Source organism: Cetorhinus maximus, chromosome 19 (assembly GCF_964194155.1).
Source record: "Cetorhinus maximus chromosome 19, sCetMax3.hap1.1, whole genome shotgun sequence".
Taxonomy (NCBI): Eukaryota; Metazoa; Chordata; class Chondrichthyes; order Lamniformes; family Cetorhinidae; genus Cetorhinus; species Cetorhinus maximus.
In genome coordinates, this window is record NC_135897.1 from 33,231,694 (window position 1) to 33,251,467 (window position 19,774).

The window sequence follows — 19,774 nt, forward strand, 5'->3', positions numbered from 1 at the left end:
GCTCTGCATTTGGATTACATCAGTTATTCCTATAGAACATTTAAATTGGGAGAAGTAAGTTTCTGTAAAGGCACAAAAAGGCACCCAGGGCATTTGGTATCCATCCATACCCTCACACTTATTGCCTAGCCGTTGCATGTTCAGACCTAAGGATACCTGCTTTATGCCAGAAAGATGTCTCTTTAGCCTCTATACCTCACAAGGGGGCTAGTCTTCAAATTGTACCATTTGGTTCCGCTCTTACCTATGCAATCATAACCAAAGCATCTCTAGCAATAGATTGCCTTGTCACCTGTACACCATCAACTCTGGAGATCCCAAGATTCCTTCTGTGGTCCACTCCTTTTCCTCATCTCAATATTACCTCTTGGTGATACCACCTGCAGACATGGGGTCAATTGCTACATGTAATGGATGGATTATCATGTTGCCCTGAGAGGCAGCTGCCTCATAGCCTTCCAGCTATTCCCTGGTGGCTGGGCTCTCTTTTAGCATGCTCAGTGATCTATGTGGGTACAGGCCTGAGGCAATAAATATATAGCGTGAAACCTGCAATCAAAGTTCTCTTAATTCAATCCCCTATATTTCTAATCTGGAACTGAGAAATCACTATAATTTAAAACGTGAATCTCAATAGCCTGCTTTTTTTATTCGTTCACGTAATGTGGGCATTTTTGGCAAGGCCAGCATTTATTGTCAATCCCTAATTGCCCTTGAGAAGGTGGTGGTGAGCTACCTCCTTTAACCGCTACAGTCCATGTGGTGTAGGTACACTCACAGTATTGTTAGGAAGGGAGTTCCAGGATTTTGACTCCGCAATAGTGATGGAATGGCAATTATATTCCAAGTCAGGGTGGTGTATGACTTGGAGGGGAACTTGCAGATGGTGGTGTTCCCATGCATCTGCTGCTCTTGTCCTTCTAAGTGGTGGAGGTCACAGGTTTGGAAGGTGCTGTTGAAGGAGCCTCGGTGAGTTCCTGCAGTGCATCTTGTAGATGGTATACACTGCTGCTACTGTGTTCATGGGAGAAACTGCATTTGGGGTTTGGCTGACTGCAGGTTCTTCTGCAAATGCTGTGAAGTTGCTATGCATTTTGTAAACTCTCCGTGTCTTTTAAACCATCCCTCATTGCTGTGGTGATGTTGGGCATCACTGCTACACATTGTACTATGGTTGTTTTAGGGTGCTCTCAACATTTTCAAAAGGTCGCATAAAGAACCTGTGTTCCCTTCCATTGGTGCCCCCCCATGAGGCCATGATCCCCAGTCCTGCAGCTCAGGAAGGTGCTCTGTGCAACTGGTTGCCAATCCCCCACTATCTGAATCATTTGCACTTCCTTATCTATGTCATGAGATGTGCTGCTATTACTTTCTGAAGCTGACTACCTGTATGTACTAAGGTGGATACACCTTGAGTAGGTGTCTGTGGAATGTGGGACAGATATGCATGATATGGACTCATTTATTATTTCTGGTACCAATGTCTTAATCTTGGGTGACTGCCAAAGGAACATTATGGAACAGAACCAGTATGAACTGGCTGTGGATAGATTTCAAATGTAGGTACATTGTGTGGCATGCTGCTGATGGACAGAGAATATTTGCATCTTAGTGAGTGGGTTTGAAGGGGCAGTAAGAAACCTAAATAATGAGCCTTGATGAACTGTCACCAGGCTGATAAGCTTTCACTAGCAAGTACCCAATTGCTTCCATTCCAACTATTTATCGGATTGCTTTTTCATATCCCTAAGTTCTTTCATGTTGGGCAAGCCACTGTCAGTTTGTCTTTTCTTTCCAAGAATGTGGTTAGCCGTCTTCAGCAAGATATACAAAACAATCTCACTCTCCGCCATTGGTGAATTGTAGCAGCAGTGTGTACCAGCCACAAGATGCATAACAGCAACTCACTGAGGCTTCTTCTACAGCAGCTTCCAAATCCATGACCTCTACCACCTCGAAGGACAAGGGCAGCAGAAGCATGGGAACGCCACCACCTGCAAGTTTCCCTCCAAGCCACACACCATCTTGACTTGGAAACATATCGCTTCAAAATCACTACTAACAGCACTGTGGGTGTATCTACGCCACAAAGTCTACAACGGTTCAAAAAAGGTAGCTCATTATCTTCTCAAGGATAATTAGGGATCAACAATAAATCCTGGCCTTTCCAGCAATGTCCAATCCCATGAACAAATAAAATAAAACTTACAGCTTTATTCTAATGAATAAAATTCATTATTCTAATGACTTTGGAAGGTGCAGAATGGGCCACCCTAGTACGAGCTTATAACTCACCTTGTGTGAATAAAGATCTCAAAGGTTGTGTCCGATTGTTACATGTTAATTTGTAGAAGATATGTCATATTGGGAAGACAATAGTATGCATCTTATGACTAAATACTAAATTATAATTGGTAAATTCTGCCCAGTCTAATGTTGGCATTCTTCCACAGGTCTGAATTGAATGTGGGATACTGTTCATTTGCAGCCCATCTTCTGCCATGCTTACTTCACATTGGAGAACAGAGAAAGTTTACCCATTGTTCCAACTGGTTGGAACAAAAGTGAAATACTGTGGCTGCTGGAAAACTGATCAGTTGGACAGAGAAACAAAAAATGTTGGAAAAGACTCAGCAGGTCAGGCAGCTTATGTGGTGAGAGAAATAGAGTTAGGGTGAACAAACTTCCTGAAAGTGTGGTGGAGGCAGGTTTGATTGAGGTATTCAAAAGGGAATTGGATTGCTACCTGAAAAGAGAGAATGTGCAAGGTTGTGGAGATAAGGCAGGGGAGTGGGACTAGGTGGAATGTTCTTTCAGAGAGCCAGTGCAGACTCGATGGGCCAAACAGCCTCCTTCTGCACTGTAAAGATACTGTGATTACCTCCTACCTACAATTATCCCTTCCCCAGATTCCTGCCATTGATTGCCCAATAGATCAATCACCACGGAGTCCCACCTTCCCATGGCTTTTCAATGTGTCCTGGGTCTGACTTTTGAAAATCTGGTCACCTGAAATTGAGTTAATCTTACTCACTATACTATCTGAAGTATCTCACCTAACAGCAGATTTATTAATTGTGATTGTCCAAGGTAAATTAAAGCTGTTTTCAAACTTTAGATCCTAAATTTAGAATTCCCTCCCTAAACCTCTCCTCTCTAACTCCCCTTCCTGTTTTAAGGGGCTCATTAAACCTACCTCTTTGACCTAACTCTGAGCGATCTGTCCTAAAATGGCCTTGTGTGGCTTCGTGTTTAATTTTGCTTGATAAATTCCTTGGGACGTTATATTACCTTAAAGGTGCTATATAAATATAGATTGTTATTGTTGGATGACATAATGGTGTATCTCACTGTGAACTATCCGCAACTGTATAACATAATTATTTCTTGGCTTTAGTGCGCATCTGCCATACTCTGGATGTCATAGTTACAGATGTTGCACTGTTAAAATAAATGTTAAAAGCGAGAAAGAAAGTCACTCATTTTATGCTGGATTATTCAGCCCAGATCCTAAATGTAATTGCATCCACAATTGTCTTCGAACTGACTTCCGGAATTCACAAGCGACGATAGTTACCTGGCTTTGCTTATTTATTCCATTTCTCCACAGACCTGAGTGAACAGTGACCTAAAGGGAGAAGACTGGTTAAACTCAAATCACAACCATACCAATGTTACAATAATATACAGTCTGCTACAACAATATGTATGGATCCCAAAATAATGCGAAATAAAAACACATACAATTTCCAGCATTGTGTATCGTAAAGACATTTTAAAAGGTTTCAAATTAAATTTACACTTTATTGTAATATGTCACAAAAAATGACCACATCAATTATAAAACTTTTGAGTGGTTTGCGAAAGAAAATCAGCTTGGGTGACATTAACTGCTAATGTACCTTTTAGCGAACGAACCATCTCAACTTGCTTTATGGGCAATCAATTATTAAATTGGTTTATATAAAACCACCACAGTGACGAGCCAGCTCTACCGAAGGAGGGCTCTGCGCAAATGTATTTCCGGGTGAAATCTCTGCTGATTTCCCTGGTTTGGACTCTGCGCTGCCGCGACCAAGTTTGGAATTGTTCTTGCCAGTTGGCCGGGCTGGTCAGTTTCCCTGTTAAGTGACCTCGCTAAAAGTAACCATTCAAACAGCAGGAAAAGTTACAAGAAAGACACACACACACACACACAATCCCCATAACGCACAGCCCCGACTGGCCGCCTGAAGATCCAGCAGTCACCGAATTAAAGAGTTTTACTGCAAAGTGCCGGCAAGACTATTGAAGATCATTGAGAGCCGGGCTGAACAGAACTCGGCACGTTCATTCGGATCGTTACAGAGAAGCTGTTCTTGAAAGGTATCTGTTACTTCTCAATTGTAGCGTTTAAGTAACTGCATTTTTAAGTAACTTTTTTTTCCCTTTGTGAGTGCAATTCAAGGATAGGCACGTTTACAGGATCGTCTCATGGGCAGTGTTTGGGTGCCTAAAGTTTTCTGGATCAAACTTTGTGGGGACCTTGTTGTGTATATATTTGTTTCTTAACTTCGGGCTGTAAGTGATCAGCATATGAGTGGCAGGACAACCCCGGGCGGGAGGGCTCGGATGGTATCCGCTTGGCTGCAGGTAGATGAAGCTGCAGTCGCCGAGCTCCGCCGTTCAGCTGCCGCCCCTGCAAGGACTCTGCGCCCTGCTGCACCCACTGTTTGCTGAACGCCCTTGTCTCTTGGGGCCATGTTCATGAAAACAAACGCTTCTCTGTGATAACCGCATGTCTAAAGGTTCGATCAAACCGGCGTCAACACTTCGTGTCTGCCCAAGTGTTGCAGAGACTGGTAAATCATTTCGTCGTTCAGACTAGGTTTGTTTTCTTTAACATTATTTTTTGCTAGGGTGCATATTTATGTTATTCTCTGCTACCTGTGGGGCTTTCTCGTCCTTTGCTTCTCATGGTCTCCTTTGCTCGTGTACATTTATGTCTCACTATCCGCCCTGGAACCAAGTAAACATTCGTGCCGGGTTAACTCTATCTTTACGGCGTGCCATCTCTGGAATGAGAGTTTGATTTGAAAAACAACGTGGCGCCCTCATCCTTTTGATCGTCAGCTGCCCACAGTGTCCGGTTTCACACTGTGTTAACGCCACCATTGGAGCGGCCATCAGTGCTCCCTCCAGGCTGATATTATTCCAGGACACTCACAAGTTAGAAACAGGACGGTGGCGGCTGTGCACCGACCTGTCGCGGTCCAGATAGGTTCTGATGTTAAACGCCGAATTTGTGTAACGTTATACATACTGACTAAGTGCATGAGATATCCTCAGACTGCGCTGCTACTCATGATCTCCTGTGATGATTGACGTTTGCTAATGAATGATGGAAGTTGTGTGCCACTGTTCTACCCAATCACTCACTCACTGTCCATTTTCTATTTTAAAGATGTATTTTTTTGATGGGGCAACATTATTTTTAACCCAGAATTGCTATTTTTTAAAGTGTGACTGGAATGATTTCAAACGCAGTGTAAATATTATAAAACTGACCTTGACGTTAAATTTAAAAACATTGCATTTATATAACACATTTCACAACCTTGGAATGTCAACGCACTTCACAGGAATCAAGTACTGTTGAAGTCTAGTCACTATTGTAATGTAGGAAACAAGGTTGCCAGTTTACGTACTGTTAGCTTCTAAAACCCTCAATGAGATAAATTATCAAACAATCTTCTTTAGTGGTGCTGGTTGAGGGATAAATATTGGCCAAGATATTGTTGAGAATCCCCCTGCTCTTCTTCAAAATAGTTGTGCATCTGAGAGGAGACAGGGTGTTATCCAAAAGATGGCTTCTCCAGTAATGCAGCACTCCCTCCGTACTGCAGTGTTAGCCTGGAGTGTGTGCTTATGTCCCTTGTGCTTATGACTCCGATGCGTGAGTGCTATCAATGTGTGTCGATCAATTTTTGTGGCCTTATCTTTTCCCTCAAGTCTCATGAACAGAAAATAGAGTTGGATGGTTTTGGATTTTGTGAACTTGCCATTTAATTCGGGGAGAAAAACCATGTACTGTATAGTAGCAAATATAAACATTAAGGAGCCAATTCCCGTCTTTGCTTAATTCACATTTGAACAATATGACAATTTTCATATGGAGGAGATGGAGCATCTTTGTTTTTGTTTTACTGGGGGTGGGGGTGGAAATATGAGGTTTCTACTTCTGTTCAAGTTATGCAACCTGATCACCCAAAATTTCCACAATTTCTGAGATCTAGATATGATTATAATTTACAATGAGGAAGAACTAATGTGCAGTTTTCTTTGGAGGAAGGAGCAATTTTGATTATTTTTTTGAAAGAAGAAATTGTTGAATGTTTGACACAAAAGAAGAATGCTGGTAATTCTTAGTAAATTGTTGTGGCACGGTTTATTGAATGAATACATTGTATAAAGATACCTTTGACCACAATCAGTGCATTTTAAAACAATCAAATTTATTGTCTTCAGGGTCTTTTTCAAAGAGTTTATTCTGAGTCACTTTGGCTATGGCATCATCATAAGGGCCCCACTCTGGATGAGATTTGGCACTTTCTCTTTCAGAATCATCACCCCAACAGCAAATCGTCATCTTCTCCATCCAGTGAATTTTTTGAACAATCTGATGCCACTTTGTGCATTAATAACATCCCACGATTTGACAATGAAATCACACAGCATATCAAGTGGGGCAGCATGCATATTTCCACACTTTGTGAAGTTTTTTTCTCTGTCAACCATCTACCTATCCCATTTGGCGTGAACATAATCCTTGAATGGTTTGTTGAGGCACACATCCAAACGGTGAACTATGAACATTAAATCCCCTGGTATAGTTGCAATGTGTGTGTTATTTCTTCACAAACACCTCTTGATCTTGATATTGGTTATATGGGATACGAACATGTCCCATTCTGATAAGCTGCATTCATTATGTAGGCCATCCACACTATTCCACACTTTATTGGTCCATAACTTCACCCCATCCTCACCGATCCAACCATTGTCACCGAGCACAAAAACTCCTGCAGGCAACTTGTTCAGCGTGGTTTTAGGTTTGAAAATTACCATAAGCTCTAATTTTATTCCTTCATCCATGTAGACTAGTACCCCCATGAACCTTGTCTTCTCATGTCCTGTAATTTTCACGAGAACTGTTTTTGAACCTTTCCACTCCACACAATTTGGTTGCTGAGCATATTGAAATTAATGGGTGCTTCATCCATGTTTCCGCTGTGACTTAATGGGTACTTGTGTTTTTGCTGCTGTCTGATGATGAACTGCTGGAAACTAGTACTGTAGATGTCAGAATGTAAGTCGATCTTTGAAGCCTCGAAAAATGCCTCCAAAAACGGAGGTCAATTTATATGCTAGTTATATAAGTGAACTGCTGGCATGGGTGTGGCTGGTTGCTATCATGAAATGTCACTGGTATCCGATGCAAAGAATAGGCATATCTTAACACCTGTGCATTCTTGTAACACAGCCCTTATCACCTGTTTGATCCCCTGCACCTAGTTATAAGGTACTGGTAAATATTCGCATTTGTGGGGTGAAAAATTGAGGCTGACTGCTAATGTGAGTATGGAATGTTATGACTGAATTGTATGCTTATATGCTAAGCATATAGGAGAAATATGATTTTTGGAACTGAAAAAGTGGGACCGCCTCATAAGCCTGGTAGACTTATGTGCCACAATTTACTTTAATTTTGACATTGAGGTCCCTTGATAGTCTCTGAGGCAATCTTGGACTTCTAGCAACACTAGAATGTTTTGTTCCACAAAGCAGCTACACAAACTAGAGCTGTTTGCTCTGAAATCTTTGCTGGATGCAGGATTTGATTTGGTCCACTTAGTACGTATACGGACATTACAGTTCTGGTGATGTAATGATTCCAGTGATTTTTGAAGACACATTCTGATACATGCATCTCAAGATCAGGGCAGAGACTGGTCCCTATTCTCATGGTTCATTTGTTCTTGGGCATTTTCTTCAGGGCAGATTCCTCCTTCTCCCAGTCTTATATCAGTTTTTCACCAACACCGAATTCCCTCGCTGCAGAACAGTTATTTGACAAGTTAGCAAATGTTACGACTTTTAGCTCGAAGGCAACGTCATACATCATTTTTTTTGCTGAAGGATCCATTTCTGTTCACCACTGACCATCCTATGTTCTGCTCCGTGTTGGCGTGCTTTAAACTCCCGCGCATCTTCTTCACAACACAGTCCATATCACCTGCTTGATCTGAGGTGCCGACTTACAGTACAAGGTAAACAACATTTATTTTGGGGGTGAAAAACTGAGGCTGACTACTATTGCAGGTAAAGCATGTTGTAGCTGGAAGAGGTGGATGGGGGGTCATGGTGGTCGACTCGTACACCAAGTATATGCAAGGGCATGGTTTTTGGCGCAGAAAGAAACTGGTTGTCTTATACACCAGCTTGACTTAAACACTGATCAATGGTATTTCAGTGCAATTTCTTTCTTCCTTTCACTCTGCTTGACAAAAAAACTGTCTGGCCTGCTAAGCATTTCCCACATTTTCTGCCCTTATCTCAGATTTATAGCACCGTCAGTATTTTGTTTTCAGCTGATGATTACTTACTTACATCGGATGTACCTGCTGTTTTGACCTTGGTTGTGGTCCTAATGAACAATTGCCACAGGGATTGTAAACATACTAAATGATTTATAGGCAAGGCATAATTCACTTGTGGACTGCAGCATCATAATTCGTTATTATTTTTATGACTTGTGTGCGCCAAGACCCTGAAAATTTATGGGCCATATAGAAATAATAATATAGAATGCTGAATATTGAATTCAACAACTTTAGATCTTAAACTCCCCCTCCCCCCCATCCCCACCCTGTTTCTCCCCCCTCCCTTTTTTTTCAATAATTTATATAGATTCTTCTTTTCCCACCTATTTCCATTATTTTTAAATCTAAAACTAAAACTTTGTTAGTCTTTCCACCCTACCCCCACTAGAGCTGTACCTTGAGTATCCTGCCTTCCATTCTTAATTAGCACTTTTCTTAGATAATATCACTACCTTCAACACCTCTTTGATCCTTTTGTCTGTGACATCTTTTGATTATCTGCTCCTATCACTGCTTGCTTATCTCCACAATCATCCCACCCTCAACTTCTCTCTCCCCCCGCCCCCCCATCTTAGACCAGCTTATTTTTCACCTTTCTCCTAACTATACTCAGTTCTGCCGAAGGGTCATGAAGACTCGAAACGTTGACTGATTTCTTCTCCACCGATGCTGCCAGACCTGTTGGGTTTTTCCAGGTAATTCTGTTTTTGTTTTAGAAATAACTTGCCTGCTCTGGTGTGACAATAGAAGGGGTTAGTGCCTCGTTTTATAACAGGCCATTTTGACATTGCAAACATTTTTTTTAAAGTTTTGATCTTCTCCCTCTTTTGAAGTGCATACTCTTGCTAAGGTCCAACTTCAGACCCCTGAACCAGGAGATCATTCTTCATGTGTAAGTTTAATAACAAGCATTAGCACTAGTCCACATGATGAGCATCACAGGTGAACTCATTAGTTTTCACCTAATATTTACTTGCACCCATTTTACCGGAGCCAGAGGGTAATGATTAGGAGTGGGAACCCTGCTTTTTTTCAACGTCTTCCTATTATAGGTAGGCTGTGGCCAGTTTTAAGACCCCAGCTGAGACCATCTAATATAGCACGAGGCCTGGTATCCTCTGGTCTTGTACGTCTCAGTAATACTTATTTAAGCCAGCTCTTGGAATGAATGGCTTGCGTGATATTGAAAATACCAGATCCAAAAAGAAGAATGTCAAATTCCTCCTTCAACAAAACAAACACTATATCCTTTGTCTGGTGAATCAGCTGTCTTTTCTGTGCACCCAGTTTTAAAGATTGGCTTCATTTTCACTAACACAGGAACTTGGCTTCATTTTCACCAACACAATCTGATAAACCGATCTATATTCTTTTCTTAAAAAAAAACCTTGAATTTTCAAAACTACATTCAATCTGTTTTTAAATGTGGCAGTCATTAAATCCTAACAATACATAAGACATCTTATGTTCTCCTCATTCCTAGAATTGAGAAATTATGATAAATCATATTTCATTGTACATAATCTATAATAAAGCATGCGCAGTTCAGTATTGGGAGCATTTTGAATATATTGGGTACAAGACATTAAATCATTTCCTTAACAGTCCATCATATACCTTCTTCCTAATACAGCCAATCAAAGTTTGCACTAAAATGAGGCAGCCAATTAAATTATTCAATTTGGGATAAAATTGCATTTTAATGTATTACATTTCTCCATGACTATCCTATGTAATTGCTTAATTGTAAGATCAGTGGGAAAGCTGGACTCGGGATGAAACTCCTGATTTACCTGGAATGAATATACATTTCCACCCATTGAACAATAAATCAGAATTATTCTGGTTTAAAATAAAAGCTATGCAGGTTTCTGAACCTGGAAACAAATAGGTATATGCTGGTATCAAATCAAGATTCTGTTACTGAGGCCTGCACTATGTCATGTTGCTGGAGTTGTGCTAGGGATGTCATTATTAACAGTTTGAATCATAACTGGTCTCATTCAAAAAGTGGATGTTATTCTGGATGCTGAAGGTGTCATGTTGCCAAAACAAAAACAGAAACAGAAATACCTGGAAAAACTCAGCAGGTCTGGCAGCATCGGCGGAGAAGAGTACAGTTGACGTTTCGAGTCCTCATGACCCTTCAACAGATATTTTCCAGGTATTTCTGTTTCTGTTTTTGTTTCGGATTTCCAGCATCCGCAGTTTTTTGTTTTTATCTCTGTGTGATGTTGCCAGACTGGAGATTTTCAGTTTCATGTCCTGCTCTGAATCTGCCATGTGTGGGTTTTAATTTGCACACCAAAAGAATTAACATAAAACAGGTGTGGTTATTGATAAAATTATATCCTATTGACAAACCAGGGACTGGTAAATCTTCCTTCAAAGCTAATAATCTGCAATGTCAAGAGTTATATAGGCTTGCAAGTCACAACATTAGTTTCAACTGATAGGATAGGAATGACTGTTTAATTGTAATTATTTATAGGTGTTAGTCATACAGAAATGAGCTGGAGGGTCTAAGTGGCTTCTTCACATTCCTGAATTTACACTCCATTTACTACTGACAGTGGCAAAGGATATTTAAACAGGTTATATATGGAAGATTTGTCTTCAATTTCTGGAGTAATAAGTAGTGAGGCAAATAGTGGCAGTTATAGCCATTAATTTTTCATAATGAGTTAAAAGCACTGTTTTAATTGTGTAAATTCATTATTTGTTGAGGATTTGGATAGATACTTGAAGGTGAAAAAATTGCATGAATATAAGGAATGAGTAGGGGAGCAGGGATAATTGGATTTCTAGTTGACTCACATCCAGTTTTTAAAAAAAAACAAAAACAAAAATTGCTGGAAAAACTCAGCAGGTCTGACAGCATCTGTGGAGAGGAAGACAGAGTTAACATTTCGAGTCCGTATGACTCTTCATCTTAAAAAAAACAACTTGCATTTATATAGCACCTTTCATGGCCTCTGGCTGTAAAGTACTTTGGTACATCCTATGAAGTATTTTGAAGTGTAGTCACTGCTGTAATATAGGAAATATAGCTCAAAACAAGGTTAAATTAGGATCATCGGATCTTGTATGTCCACCTAAGAGGGCAGACAGGCCTTCCTTGGTTTAATGTTTCATTTGAAAGACAGCCCCTCTGATAGTGCAGTACTCCCTCAGTACTGCAGTGGAGTGTCAACCTAGATGTTGAGATTGAGCCTCTGAACTCCAGAGGTCAACTCGAACCTTTGACTCAGAGGTGAGAGTGCTACCACTGAATCATGGTTGACATCCTTTCTGTTCCTGGTTGCCATTCCTAGCACTGAGCTTATGTAGAAGACAGTTGGGATTTAAACCTGCCAAATACGTCATCAGTGTGGGTCATCCTGGAGACAAGGCTGGATTTAATAGAGGTGATGGGGCTTATTCCCACTGGTTGGAGAGCTGGCGGGAGCCCTGCGCCACCTCCTTTGTGGACAGTCTGCCAAATTAAATAAAACTCAGGCAGTTAGCTGGACAGCAGCGGGCCTTCCCCAGTGCCAAGGACCCCAGAGCGGAGGTCATGCTTGCTGAGAGCTCCCGGCCAATCAGAGGCCTGCAGCTGTTTTGAATGGCAGTGCCATTCCACAGGTGGTGTCTACACCCACCCTAGGCCTACTATCATTGCTGGATCCCAGGCCAAAGGTTAGTGATGGTGAGAGGGGTTTGTGGGGGTTGTTGGGGAGAGGGGCTTGGCAGCAAGGGCAGGGGGAGATCTCAGTGAGCCCCACCCCTTCCTGATGCTGGGTCCCTCGATGAGGCACTGAGTACCTTTGAACGAGGGATCACTGTGCCATAGTATGCTAATTGAAGGATGAGATGTTCTTTTTATCCTGATTATCTCAGAACATCATAAGCATTGTTTGTAGATCAAGATAATTTACAAACAGATAAAAGCAAAATACTGCGGATGCTGGAAATCTGAAACAAAAACAAAAATTGCTGGAAAAACTGAGCAGGTCTGACAGCATCTGTGGAGAGAAAGACAGAGTTAACGTTTCGAGTTCCATATGACTCTCCAGAACTAAAGAGAAGTAAAAATGTGTTGAAATATATACTTTTTAAGCGGGGTGGGACAGGTGAAGCTGGATAGAAGGCCAGTGATAAGTGGAGGTAAAGGAGAGATTGCAAAAGATGTCATGAACAAAAGGTCGAAGGGGTGTTGATGGTGGTGATACTGGCTAAAGGAGGTGCCAATGGTGACATTAAGAGTAGAAAGCAGGATGAGCAAGTGACAGATGGTTCTAGTGGGGGTGGGGTGGGTGGAGGAGACGGTGTGGGAAAAAAGATTGAAATAGGCTAAAAGGTGGGGATAAAACAATGAATGGAAATAAATTTTTAATAATAATAATAGAAATGGGTGGGGAAAAATATACATATAAAAATTTAAAAATAAATATTTGAAAAAAGGGGATCAAAAAGGGGTGAGGATGGGGGATCGAGTTCATGATCTGAAGTTGTTGAACTCAATATTAAGTCCGGAAGGCTGTAAAGTGCCTAGTCGGAAGATGAGGTGCTGTTCCTCCAGTTTGCGTCAAGCTTCACTGGATCATTGCAGCAGGCCAAGGACGGACATGTGGGCATGAGAGCAGGGTGGAGTGTTGAAATGGCAAGCGACAGGAAAGTCTGGGTCATGCTTGCGGACAGACCAAAGGTGTTCCGCAAAGCGGTCACCCAGTCTGCGTTTGGTCTCTCCAATGTAGAGGAAACCGCATTGGGAGCAGCGAATACAGTAGACTAAATTGAGGGAAGTGCAAGTGAAATGCTGCTTCACTTGAAAGGAGTGTTTGGGCCCTTGGACAGTGAGGAGGGGGTAAGTAAAGGGGCAGGTGTTGCACCTTCTTCGATTGCATGGGAAGGTGCCATGGGACCGGGTTGAGGTGTTGGGGGTGATGGAGGAGTGGACCAGGGTGTCCCGGAGGGAATGGTCCCTACAGAATGCCACGGGGGCGGTGAAGGGAAGATGTGTTTGGTGGTGGCAACATGCTGGAGTTGGTGGAAATGGCGAAGGATGATCCTTTGAATGCGGAGGCTGGTGGGGTGATAAGTGAGGACAAGGGAGACCCTATCGTGGTTCTGGGAGGGAGAGGAAGGTGTGAGGGCAGAGGTGCGGGAGATGGGTTGGACACGGTTGAGGGCCCTGTCAACCACCGTGGGTGGGAAACCTTGGTTAAGGAAGAAGGAAGACATGTCAGAAGCACTGTTTTGGAAAGTGCCATAATCGGAACAGATGAGATGGAGGCAAAGGAACTGAGAGAATAGGGTGGAGTCCTTACAGGAAGCGGGGTGTGAATGAGTTGTAGTCGAGGAAGCTGTGGGAGTCAGTGGGCTTGTAATGAATATTGGTGGACAGACTATCACCAGAAATTGAGACAGAGAGGTCAAGGGAGGGAAGGGAAATGTCAGAGATGGACTATGTGGAAGTGATGGAAGGGTGAAAATTGTAAGCAAAATGATAAATTTTTCCAGGTCCAGGCATGAAGCGGCACCGAAACAGTCATTAATGTACCAGAGAAAGAGTTGTGGGAGGGGGCCTGAGTGGGACTGGAACAAGGAATGTTCCATATACCCCATAAAGAGACAGGCATAATTGGGGCCCATGCAGGTATTTTATTTGGAGGAAGTGAGATGAGTTTAAGAAGAAATTGTTCAGTGAGAGAACAAGTTCAGACAGATGGAGGAGAGTGGTGGTGGATGGGGATTGTTCAGGCCTCTGTTCAAGGAAGAATCGGAGAGCCCTCAGACCAATCAGATGGAGGTGTAGAGGGATTGGACGTCCATGGTGAAGAGGAGGTGGTTCGGACCAGGGAACTGGAAATTGTTGATATGACATAGGGCATCAGAGGAATTGCGGATGTAGGTGGGAAGAGACTGGACAAGGGGAGAGAGAACGGAGCCAAGATTGGGAGAAATGAGTTCCATGGGGCAGGAACAGGCTGACACGATCGGTCTACCGGGACAGTCCTGTTTGTGGATTTTGGGAAGGAAGTAGAAACGGGCTGTCTGAGGTTGGGAGACTATGAGGATGGAAGCTGTGGAGGAAAGATCTCCAGAGGCGATGAGATCAGTGACAGTCCTGGAAACAATGGCTTGATATATGGTGGTGGGGACATGGTCCAGGGGGAGGTAGGAGGAAGTGTCTGCGAGTTGACGCTCAGCCTCTGCAAGGTAGAGGTCAGTACGCCAGACAACAACAGCACCACCCTTGTTGACAGGTTTGATAACAAAGTCAGGGTTGGACCTGAGAGAACGAATGCAGCAAGTTCAGAAGGAGAGAGGTTAGAGTGGGTGAGAGGAGCAGAGAAATTGAGATGGCTGATGTTACACCGACAGTTCTCAATGAAAGATCAAGAGCAGGTAAGAGGCCAGAGGGAGGGGTCCAGGTGGAGAGAGAATACTTGAGGCGGGTGAAAGGATCTGTTGAACGGGGGGAGGACTCCTGCCCAAAGAAACGAGCACGGAGACGAAGGCGGCGGAAGAAGGGTTCAGCATCGTGTCGAGCCTGGAATTCATTGAGTTGAGGGCGTAAGGATATGAAACTGAATCCTTTGCTGAGTACTGAATGTTCAGCATCAGAGAGGAGAAGATTGGGTATGATGAATACACGGCCGGGACTGGGATTAGAAGACAGGATGGGGTCAAAGGGATGGGAAGGGGTGGAGGATCCTGGGTTGGCGTTGGTATCAGTGAGTTGTTGGAGTTTGCGTTCCTTAGCACCTGAAGGAAAGAGACAAAGTTCCTTGTTAAGGTGTCGGATGAGACGAAGAATAAAATGAAACTGGGGGCAAGGACAGCTTTGAGATAGGGTGAGTCGGTGCTGATAGAGGGAGAGTTTGAGGCCTCTGTCGCAACTGTTCCGATGATGCCACTTTCCAAAACGGCGCTTCTGACATGTCTTCCTTCTTCCTTAACCGAGGCGTCCCACAAACGGTGGTTGACAGGGCCCTAAACCGTGTCCGACCCATCTCCCGCGCATCCGCCCTCACATCTTCCTCTCCTTCCCAGAACCATGATTGGGTCTCCCTTGCCCACACTTTTCACCCCACCAGCCTCTGCATTCAAAGGCTCATCCTCCGCCATTTCCGCCAACTCCAGCATGATGCCACCACCAAACGCATCTTTCCTTCACCCCCCCTGTCAGGATTCCGTAGGGACCATTCCCTCCGGGACACCCTGGTCCAATCCTCCATCACCCCCTACACCTCAACCCCCTCCACAGCACTTTGCCATGCAATCACAGAAGGTGCAACACCTGCCACTTTATTTCCCCCATTCTCACCATCCAAGGGCCCAAACACTGCTTTCAAGTGAAGCAGGGCTTCACTTGCACTTCCCTCAATTTAGTCTACTACATTTGCTGCTCCCTATGCGATCTCCTCTACATTGAAGAGACCAAACGCAGACTGGGTGACCGCTTCGCGGAACACCTTTGGTCTGCCCGCAAGCATGACCCAGACCTCTCTGTCGCTTGCCGTTTCAACACACCAACCTGTTCTCATGCCCACATGTCCTTCCTTTGCCTGCTGCAATGTTCCAGTGAAGCTCAACGCAAACTGGAGGAACAGCACCTCATCTTCTGATTAGGCACTTTACAGCCTTCCGGACTTAATATTGAGTTCAACAACTTCAGATGATGAACTCTCCTCCATTCTCACCCCTTTTTGATCCCCTTTTAAAAAAATATTTATTTCTTAATTTTTACATATCTATTTTTCCCACCTATTTCTCTTATTTTAAAAAATTTATTTCCATTCATTGTTTTATCCCCACCTTTTAGTCCATTTCGACCTTTTTCCCCACACCGTCCCCTCCCCCCACCCACCCCTACTAGAGCCACCTGTCACTTGCTCATCCTGCTTTCTACTCTTAATGTCACCATTGGCACCACCTTTAGCCAGTATCACCACCATCAACACCCCTTCGACCTTTTGTTCATGACATCTTTTGCAATTTCTCCTTTGCCTCCACCTATCGCTGACCTTCTATCCAGCTTCATATATCCCACCTCTCTTAAACAGTATATATTTCACCACTTTTTTTACTTCTTATTAGTTTTGAAGGAGAGTCACATGGACTGGAAACATTAACTCTGTCTTTCTCACCACAAATGCTGTCAGACCTGCTGAGTTTTTCCAGCAATTTTTGTTTTTGTTAATTTACAAACAGATTGGTGTAAAAATGACGGGGTTATCTAAACACTTGATGTAAAACCAGCATGGTAGCCTCCAGTGAAGATAATCAAAATTCCTGAAATTGTTCTGAGCAACAGCCTGAGGCACCCACTGCTCTTGAATCTTCCAGTAGACCTCCAGTAATAACTGCTAATTGCACAAGCTTTGTTGCTGTAATTGGAAATAGTGACTCTACAATCAGATGATGAGTCGGGATTTACACTTCTCCATATTGTGAAAGCAATTTAAAAAAAATCACCACAGTGATTCTAATAACAAGCTTGTTGCAAGTTCAAACACAGATGTAAAGCAACAGCATTCCTTCACTGACATAGATGAGAATATTGATATCCTTATTTTGCCATCAACAATCTGCCAATTGAAAATAATTCTCCGTATTATATTTCGAAACTATTTCCCCTCCGTGGAAGAATTAAGTGGCTATCACAGTTAGATTCTGTGTGTGTGTGTGTTAGTGTTAATTGGATCACAGTTTTATGTTGTCACCACTTTTAACAGTTGTGGTCAGCTCACTGTTGCCTCAAGTTAAATCTAAACCTGTAAATCCCAAAAAGATTTATCTGAGAAAGGTGACTATCATTTGGAAAAGAAAATAACTTTAAGAGTAAATTTCTATTTTTCTATTACATTTGCCCCAGACTGCGAACCAGCGTAGCCAAGCAGAGGGGAAGTAATGCCGTCTTACCCCACTTATGGGTCTACACTGGGTTCTGGAGGTAGTCAGGCTGGGAGTGAGATTTCCCTTCTTCTCATTTTCTCTCTTTTTCCCCGTTGAGGGCCAGATGGCCTCTGTTCGGTGCTTTACTAAAGGATAGCAGCTGAGGTCTGGAATTGGGGGTATTGTAACCTAGATTGAATTTGCCTGTTATGCTGTTTTTTGGTGCGCTTTTTAAATGTGAAATAACCTTTGCTGAAAATTGCTTTAGTTGGGACTTGTATTAGTTTAATACTGTGCATTTTTGTTCTGTGACCCAATTAGCATTCCCTTTCTTATTGGTATTTAGTTTGTGTGATAAATGGATGTCATTTGCGTAAAATATCAGGTGTTGACATACTTAGATGGTGCTGGATTTCCTATTCCTCAGATGCCATATATTTTAGGATCAAATTAGTGAATGCTAAATTAATTTTTTACTTTGCTCTATATTGAATATGTAGCTTAAATCTTTTACTTCTGTTATCTAGCACAGTGATGTTATTCTGTAACATGGTCAGAATCAGTTTATGTCAAAGGTGCTTAAGTTTGATATTGTGATTGTGTCTGATATCTTTCCAAAGAGACTTTGGAGAAGTGTGGCTTGCAATTCCTGTGAACCTGGTTCAAGAGGAGGATGTATAATGACATACCAGCACAAAAGGAAAATGGTCAGTTTATTGATAAACATATCATAATTGAGTTCTATTAAATCCATAATTCTCCTCTAAATCAAAATGATTGAATTAAAGGCCCAAAACCTCCGATCAGAGCCCCAACCCCTGCGTCTGATGCTGATCAGACAGAAAACTACCCACTTACCTGCATATTTTGAATAGGCTCTGACTTTCGATCCACAGTGCAGAGCTCTCTCAGTGTAGGAATCCTCGTAGAGAGTAGGGAAGAGAATCTGTGCTGAAGTCATGACCTCTTTTTACAGCACTAGCTGAGGGGAGAGTTGGGGTGTCAGTGCATGGTTACCCAGGAGTAAGCCTAGGACTTTTCTGCCTAATATTTCCTGGGTACTTACCTATCCGGGTAAGTACGCCGGAACTGTCCAAATTCTCCAACTCCAACTCAGAGTTGAATAAATGTACCCATGCATAACTGTCATTTAAAAAATATAGTATAGAATGTTGGGAGGTCTTATGGCACAGTGGTAGAAGCTCTGAGTCAAGTCCCACTTAAAGACTTGATGGCCATGGAAAGTGCATGCATAACATGGTCAAACAGGTCGATTATCAGCTTGTAAATCCTTCCAATATGCCTGATGGCAGGTGGTAAAGTGCAGGAGAGTTCACCACTGCAGTACTTTGCCAAGCATAATTGTGGACCATCCAATGGAAGTCCATGGTTGCCAATGTCCTCTTAGGACATGGTACCTGAAAGAGTAGGAGGAGTATACAATGTTACCAAAAGAACATAGCCGAAATACTAAGGGCAGAATTTTCAGATTGTGTCAAAGGTGGGAGTGGTTGCAGAGGGATGAAAAGTTGGCATTGGAGAGTGATATGTCAATTTGCCTGCGTGTTCCCACCTTCAACTCGTTTTGGTAGAGGCAAGTTCGAGGTAATGACCCGGTGTATAGTCTTAAGCAATTAAAGGGCCTATTAAGGGCTCCTGTGACAATTGATGTCCAGTGCTTCGATCTGTATTGCACTCTCTGGCAGCCATGCATCTTGTGAGACGATAGTTTGCCCTTTGGTGGTCAGCATCGTTTTAAACCCCCACCCCCCCTCAGCCAATACACCAAGTTGACCACAGCTATGGCCACAGGCTGCCCTATGGAGGGATTTCACCTTCACAATGATCGTCACGCAGCTGGGGCCACTTTTTTTCTTTTGAAATATGATGAAGTATGTTCAGTGGGTATCTCCATCTTGAGGCGCCCTCTGTCTCTTCTGTCTACATTGGCAGTGCCCAGAACTGTTGATGGGGCTGCCCACACTCTCAGTGCTTGAGGGCCTCCCATTGGCCCTCCAGTTTTGGGAGCTCACAAGCCATCCTTATTTGGATGGCGAGCTGCCTGCTGACCATTGATTGACTGTCTTCTTCAAAATTGCCTCATGCATCAATGGCTGACGTGGCGCAGACCTAGAAATGTTCCAGACATCAAGGTCCTGACCTTGAAATTAATTTTGGCTCTAATCTTTGGCCAGAAAATCAGGTTTTAATACAATTAGTGCCTCCAATTTGCTTTGGTTGCCTGTTTC

The 19,774-nt window shown here is 42.9% G+C and overlaps 1 protein-coding gene across 2 annotated transcripts in view; it reads left to right on the plus strand.

Moving 5' to 3' along the window:
• The first annotated feature begins 4,013 nt into the window (after positions 1-4,013).
• pik3cb (phosphatidylinositol-4,5-bisphosphate 3-kinase, catalytic subunit beta) overlaps positions 4,014-19,774 on the plus strand; it is a 200,074-nt gene continuing 184,313 nt past the window's right edge. Inside the window, exon 1 of one of the 2 annotated variants that reach the window (XM_078563678.1) lies at positions 4,014-4,365. The gene's annotated coding sequence lies outside the window, so the exon portion shown is untranslated. Of the gene's footprint in view, positions 4,366-4,653; positions 4,868-19,774 lie in introns of those variants that run through there. The other variant, XM_078563679.1, reaches the window with a different exon arrangement.